This window comes from Chiloscyllium plagiosum, unplaced genomic scaffold, assembly GCF_037043375.1.
Source record: "Chiloscyllium plagiosum isolate Xiang-an unplaced genomic scaffold, Cpla_swu_hap1 HiC_scaffold_3, whole genome shotgun sequence".
Classification (NCBI taxonomy): Eukaryota; Metazoa; Chordata; class Chondrichthyes; order Orectolobiformes; family Hemiscylliidae; genus Chiloscyllium; species Chiloscyllium plagiosum.
In genome coordinates, this window is record NW_028270141.1 from 78553358 (window position 1) to 78561326 (window position 7969).

General features: G+C 38.4%; 1 long non-coding RNA gene across 1 annotated transcript in view; it reads right to left on the reverse strand.

Annotated features, from left to right (window-relative positions):
* Positions 1–4171, reverse strand: part of LOC148150610 (uncharacterized) — a 106086-nt gene extending 101915 nt beyond the window's left edge. Inside the window, exon 1 of the long non-coding RNA XR_015751851.1 lies at positions 4065–4171. This is a non-coding gene — a long non-coding RNA (uncharacterized LOC148150610). The remainder of the gene's footprint in view (positions 1–4064) is intronic.
* Positions 4172–7969: the final 3798 nt, after the last annotated feature.

The following is a 7969-nucleotide window of genomic DNA, read 5'->3' on the forward strand; positions in this document are numbered from 1 at the left end:
ATATTCTAAACCCCAAATTAGTGGTGGTCCCACCTTTTGATGGTGCCCATCCTTGTTGATTGTAAAAATCACCAGCTGAAACTTTGTAATTGATCCTGAGTGGTTAAGTCCTAGGTTTCATTTTCCTGTGGAAAATCTGTTCAACCTTCAACTGTTGTGGGGTAGAACAAGGAAAATATGGACAAATACCAGACCTGTGAAAAAGTTCAAATTGTGACTGCTATCACCAAATCGGACCATCTACCGTACACTGAACTCCTGGGATCACAATATTTAGAGTGAGTCAATTTAAACTGTTGAATCGATGTTAACCCAAACATCAAAAAAGTAACTGTTTCCCAAGCAGTACAAAATATATACACTTCCCTACCATGTCTCAAAAATCTTAATTTCAAATACGCCTATCAACCAACTATTCTTTGATAGAGAAAGCTAAGTCTCAAGTTTCTCTGTGGAGATTGAACTGTCCTCCTCCTAGGACACTTTATAAATGACACTGGCATTTTGAAACCAATTCCTGAACAACCTTAGTAATTAAATTAATCCAAACCTTTATCCTTTGAACATAGGGCTAATGTGAATCCAAAATACATTTTATCTAATTAATTATATAACATTGCTGAATTCAAATGACGCTACAACAGATAGTGGAATTTAAATTCAATAAAAATCGAGATTAAGAATGTAATGATGACAATGAAACCATTGTCGATTGTCAAAAAAAAACTCATCTGGATCACTAATGTCCTTTAGGGAAGGAAATTGCCTTCCTTACCCAGTCTGGCCTACATGTGACTCCATATCCACAGCAATAATTTTGATTCTTAACTGCCTCTGTGCAATTGGGGATGGGCAATAAATGTTGGCCTAGCCATTGAAACCTCAACCTGTGAATAAATAAAAAAAATTCCAAGGGCATAAAAGAACACCATGACCAGCACATAAGTCAAATGAAGTTTAAAATATTCTTAAGTAAACCTGTTGAGACATGTTGTGACACACTTCTGTAGGTAGGTGAGATCTTTTGGCCCAGAGATGGGTGTACTACCACTGCACCACAAGAAGCCTCAAGTTAATACTGCTTAAGTTCATCCTGGTTTTTATCTGGGTGTTGCAATATCTTGTGATCATTTGAAATGATTCCTCCAGTTATTATTCGAAAGTCTGTGTCTCAGGAGGAAAGGGAACAAACATTTTGAAAGTCCACCTTATTGCAAGAGTTAACAACAGATTCTCAGGGTGGACCTTGTGCAAGTGACTTCCTCTTTGCTGCTACATGAGTCACCTGGCCTTGTTGCCTTCCTGATATGTGTGAACATAGGTGAGGTAATATGGACAAGAGAGGAAACAGTCATCTGAGTTGAGTGATTCATCGTACTGACATTGGGTTAAGGTTCTAGCTTGCTGCTGATCAGTGCAAGGGCTGATCAAATGACACCAATTAGATCTTGGAAGCTTATATAAACTGATAACAGTTTAGAGTTTCAAGGCTTGCTGTCTCAGCATTTATTATCAAGACATAGACTTACGATGGGACATTCATACTAATAAGGGAAACAATTGCAAACTTAATAGAAGCTGTCACATTCTGCAAGGAACCCAGCAATGAAGTAAGCACTTCCCCGATGTTGACAGCCAGGAATGATGCAGACTTCAGTATGACTGCACTTTTAACTAATGTGCACGCAGTAAGAATCTTTTTTCTGAGCAACACCCATGAGATCTGGGTCCATAGACTGTTCAGTCAAAGGCTGACACCATCAGAACTTCAACTCAAGATTGACGGTTCCAGCTCCTACTTCACCTCAGACAATCTCTTTCTCGTCCAAAGTAAATGTTCCCTCACTGATGACTGGAAAAGACAATATGTCCAAAAGCAGAAACATTAAGCTGTTGATTTTCTTTTGTATCAGCTGAGACTGACTGAATCACGTGCAAGCATTAGTTGCAGTGGCTTTTACATCTGCCAAATGATCATCTTGTTCAATTTCCTCTCTTAATCTAAACAATACACACCATGGTATTGAACTTTCTGTATATGTAAACATCCAACTTCTAAGACTATATTTTTAGTCAACAATTAAGAGGTTAACTGTTACACGAGGAACATTTTACAGGAGTTGAAGTTCACTGTCTCCCACTGTCTCATGATTGCAGGTTTGCTAGATCGGGGATTGTTTCCACCAACAGTACCCACTCCCACACCAAATATAATATTAAAGAAGCTAAAAGTATTTTTACTTTGGAATTACATGGCTACCTTCAATCATGTGCTATTTCTATGAATCTGTCACTGAGTAGGTTTGTACCGAGGTAGGGTTTGACTTCAGCAGCAAACATGTGCTAAGTTCAAAGAGTGTGAATTTTGGCTGGAAATTGAGAATTGCCTAAGATTCAAATATATTTTTAAAATATCTTTATTAGCCAAAGGTTGGGGTTAACATTTGCACCAAATTAACCGTTACTTGAGCATATACTGTTTACAATGTCACAATTGTGTTGTTGAAATTAGCTTCATTACAATTTCTAGCAGCACCTATCTGGAATATTTGGATGGGCTTCAAGAGTGATATAAGATTGGTTTGGGAATAGATATCAAAGATTGATAGGCTGAGTCTCTTTGTCTTGAAAATAGAAGGCTGAAGGATGACCAAACAGAAGTTTTTAAAATTATGAAAGATTTTTATAGATAGAATACACAATGATTCTTCATCTGTACACCATTTTTATCATGGGTAGAATACATACTTTTGAGTGCAGCTCCTTATTTTTCTGCATTCATCAGAGGTATTGAAATAACTGCTGAAGGCTGGTATCTCTTCGCCAAGTCACCCTTTACTGCCATGTGCACAGCATATGACAATGGAACAGCTAGCTCAAAGTCAGCTCCTAGAGTGACCAGAATTCCTGACACTCCAGTTTATTTGTTTTGAAAAAGATGTTTGACATTCCAGTTCTTTTTATCTTTTTATCTTTTTTCTTTTTTTCTTTTTTTTTCCCAGCACCCATGCTGTGTGTGTGTGCAGGTGTGAGACACAGTGGAAGACACAAGATGCACGAATCTTTATTCAGTTTCCACCACCAGGGAGAAAGGAAACACCCGAATGGCCAACGACAAGCAGTGCCCTTCACATCAAAGGGCAATGCTGTGTGATCAAACAGTGAAGGGGAAGGCAGGGATTAAATCAAAATAGAATCAAAGGGGGGAAATAATGCACTCCACTCCCTGTGGCACCCACCTCTCCCTGAACAGCTCACTCCTGTTTATATGTGTCAGCCAGGACTCCCTGATTGGACCAGGTTAACAGCCTCAGTCAGGAAACTCATATTCTATGATGTCTACCTGACTGACCTCATTCCAATCATTACAGGCATAATGTACTTTGTCATTCTTTTCCTGTTTGCCATCTCAGCAGTTCTCATTGCCATAAATATGTACTCAAAATTTCATTTGAGTCACTATACTTGAAACACACATTTATTTTTATTCTGTTTATATATTTTAATTGAAATGAGATTTTAATTCTTTCCTAAATTTTCACAAAAACAGTGTAGTTTAGTTCTCTTTTATTTTTGTATGGGACATGAATATCATTGGCAAGGGTAGCATTAATTGTCCATCCATAATTGCTCTTGAATTGAGTGGCTTGCTGGGCCATTTTTGGCAGCAATTAATAGTCAAACACATCATTGTGAATCTAGAGTCATATGTAAGCAAGACTAGGCCTGGGTTTTTATAACAGTTGATGATTGCTTCATCATTATGAGACAAGCTTTCAATTCCAGCTCCAATTGAATTAAAACTCCACTAATTTTTTTGGCGGGATTTGAATCTATGTCCCCTTCAGACTAGCTCATCCAGGGATTTTACACACAGCACAGTGATTCATGATAAACAACTAACACTTCTTTCTCTGCTGCTCTGAAAGGTGTCTCAGTTTTTTCAATCCTGAAACAAAATGATTACTTACCCCTTTTCCCCTCAGTGTACATCCTTACCTAAATCAGGAGTTGTGCTCCAGGTCCGTAACCAATATAAAAATTAAATAATCCTGAAAACTCACATTCCTGATGAAGAACTTATGCTCAAAAGGTTGACTCTCCTGCTCCTTGGATGCTGCCTGACTGGCTGTGCTTTTCCAGCACCACAGTTTTTGACTCTGATCTCCAGCATCTGCAGACCTCACTTGATCCTGAAAAAAAAATCAATGCATGTTATCATAGCAAGGAGGTTCCTCCCATTAACATTGCAATAGTCCAACAGCCTAAAAGAATTTGGAGCCAATATGTTCTTGTTGAGATATGAAATCCAAAATTATATGGACTAGTATTATAGTCCCATTCATAATCAGATCATCAGCTTCATTGTTAACCTAAAAAAAATTAATGTTATCATGCTATTATATTGAGGCATTTTAAAATTTCTCAAATATCATACATGCAGATATACATAAACTTATGATTTTGGTGCCAGGTTTGTGCCGAATAAAAAAGAGAAGATTGAAATGTGTCAGCTGTCTGGGGAAGCCCAGACTAATGATTCTGAACTTAATTCCACCATTTCAGTTTGAGAGATTGCATTTAGTGATAGAAATTCAGACAATTGGTTTCTGGTTTTTAAATAGGTATTCAAGATACTGTTTGATTGTCATTGAAGCCCAACTGGTTCATAGATATTCTTTGAGGAAGTACTTTGATAGCAGCACTTAGAATCTTGAAGGGTTATGGACAGAGTGTATGGCAAAAACCTGTCCCCAGTGGTAGAGGTATCAAAAATCAGAAGGCATTGTTTTAAAGTAACCGGCAAAAAGACAACGGTGACCTGAGTGATGGGGATTTCACAGCTGGTGGAGGGTGATTCAATCACAGCATTCAAAAAGGAATTGGATCATTATCTGGAAAGGAACCTTTGTAGGGCTTTTGGAGGGAGTGGTACTTGGGTGAGTTGCCTTGCAGAGAGCTAGCACAGACATAATGGAATGAAAGGTTTCCTTCTGTACTAAAAATGATCTCTAATTCCTTAAATCCTGCTGTTTTTATACCTCTGGTCTATATATGACTCCAGCCTAACAATAAAATAATTGACCACCAACTATTTGCGGAAATTACCTTTCTTAGAAAGTCCCCTACCCCCTGCTAAGAAAAACAGATTAAATTCTAAATTAAGGGAAAAGCAGCATCATGCAATGCTGCTAAAGTACAGGACCAGAGTAACTTTCCTACTGCAGTCTATTGAATTGAAATAATGCTGCCAAATTTTACCTGGATTTGTTTTACAGGGCAGGAAAATATATTGTACAGTTCTTCTCCCAATTATAATCAGATGCTGAAATGCTGAACAGGTCACCAGCTTCACCATTAAACTGAAAATTCTGAATGTTTTTCATGCAGTTTTATTGTGGCATTTTGAAACTTCACAAATAATACATTGGCTTTCAGCTGTTTTCATACATATGTGTATACTCATTCTTACACCTGAGATAGTGCAAATTTCCATTGATGCTAATTAATAAGTGAGCTAGATGAGCCAGTTTTGGTATTTGTTTTGCAATGTATTCTAGGATCCTTGCTTATATCGACTTCTGTGATTTACGGTTGGTTAATGACTGTAGTAAGATCATGTCTACACTCAGATAAGTGAAGATTAACAAGCCTTATTGAACAGAACTACATACGAGGATAATAAAAGAGGGTAGCTTATTGGAAGTTTACAGACCTGTGCTCTAGTTCCAAGTTCTCAGATGTTTCTACAACACAGTTTCTTTCCCACATGATTGTAGTTATTCTTAGAGGAAAGGTTGTGATTAATCTTTCATACTGTAACTATCCTCAAATGTACTCACTACACCCCTTTCAAGGAGTAACATTCCATTTTAATGTTTCCTTTAACACTCAACTTCCACTCCCTACCACCCTCAAATTTACTTCATGCATAGTATTCATCTGCAGCAGCATTCCCAGCCCTTTCGAAGGGTTATGTGGCCTTGGAAGTCAATCTCCATGGTGGAGTGGGATGACAGCTCCTCATGATGCCTGGTTCCTGAGCAGCAGAGTAGTGAAGGCCACTCTAAGGAATTTCCCAGGGCTCAAATGACCACAACGTCTTGAAAAAGAAGATTGTGTAGACTATTCAGGAAGTAGTGGAGTGGAGATTTCTGCACAACTTCAGAAGGAGGATCTTTTCTTCCCAAAACTAAAGCCTTACAATCAACTATTGCATCATTGTGAGGCTGAAGTGCTGCTGAAAATGACATCTCAGGAACTTCTTCAGAGAGTAGGACTTCACCTTCATCAACAACAGAATAGGCATCTAGATCAGGATCTCTAGTGCAACGTGGCCTGATCTAGAGATTTACTGGAATCATGGATCTCAATATCAGGCATTTCCTGGACAAAGCGTCATCGATGAGAGCAAGACTGACTAGTGAGGGTAATTCGACAGACAGTGGCCCTGTAATTTGATTATTCTGTTTTACTGTTAACAGATGGGCTTGTAGTTCTGAAATCTCTTGTCAGTAATTAGATTTCCTCAACTCTACTATAAACTCTCTGGTTTAACTCTACTATATTCAAGTTCCATTTGATGCTCAGCTTCACATTGCTTAGTAAGTAGAGTTGAATGTATATCTGATTGGCTGATGGGTTTTAACTGCAGAGATAAACCAATGTTTTTGCAGATTAATAATCTTGGAAGGTTTAAAATTGGCCTGATCTAAGTTGGCGTTCAGTATCAGCTTTTCGTTGGCACTGGCAATTGTTGGCCTTGGTTGGTTCAGTGGAATAAGCAGATAAATTCATCTCATCCTTTACATTTTCAACAAAAGGCTGTGACTCCTCAATCAAGTCAGAGAGAGTTTGACATCATTAGAACTATAGAAGAAGAATGCAACAAGACCCATGACCTCTTCATCCAATAGGATAGCTGTCTCCATAGTAATATCATTTTCTTTCCCCTTTATCCTAGAAGAGTAATATAAAGTCTGGAGATACACCTTAGTTGGTCACTATCACCACTAGTGCATTCTTCTTCTTACTCCTGTGGTTTTAGGAATGCTGCATCTTCCATTACATCTGGTTTACTGAGTAACAAATCAACTTCAGTCTCTGCTGCAGCTTATGGAAAAAGAAGATTCAAAGTGACGCAGCTCTGTCTAATAAAGATCAATGCTGATTGAGAATGAGTGAGACAAAAAAAAACTGCTGATTCTACAATCCAAAGTAGACAAGAAGGAGGCTGAAAGAACACAGCAAGTCCGGTATGCCGTGTTCTTCCAGCCTCCTGCCTGTCTAGGTCTGATTGAGAATGACATGCAGAGTATCACTAATTGGTCTCCCACTGCAGCAAGGAACGGCTTGCTCCTTGCTTCTTGCTCGCATTGTGATTACTCCTATATCTTGAGGTTTGATGGTTGGAGAAATTGAAGTTTCAACCACGAATTTGTGTCTAACAGAAAAGGTAAGCTTGCCTCTTTTATCCAAGTTTAAATTAGTTTTCTTTCAATTTACCATTAATATTAAATGAACTGGTGAATATCTGGTGAACCCCACAAAACCTTGTCTTGTATCTTGCACCTAAATAATATCTACTTCTTGGACAGTTGCAGACTTAAGTGGCATAACTTTAAACTTTCATTAAGTGGGTGGAAATCCTCCATTGTTGTTTTGACAAACTGCCCAAAATGGTCTTTTTTTTTAGTGCCCTTCACATCAAAGGGCGATGCTGTTTATTATTTTTCATTTTTTTTAACCCCCACACTACCACCTAACTGCGGTAGTGCTTATTTTTTCCCCAGCACCCATGGTGTGTGTGTGCAGTTGTGAGACGCAGTGAGAGACACAAAGTGCCCAAAATGGTCTATTCTGTAGCACTGTCATTGGTGGCTGGGCAGGGAATGGCCCATCATAATATGAGAACAAAATACAATGGCTGGACTTTCTTCCCATTGTGACTGTTGTCACACTGACACAC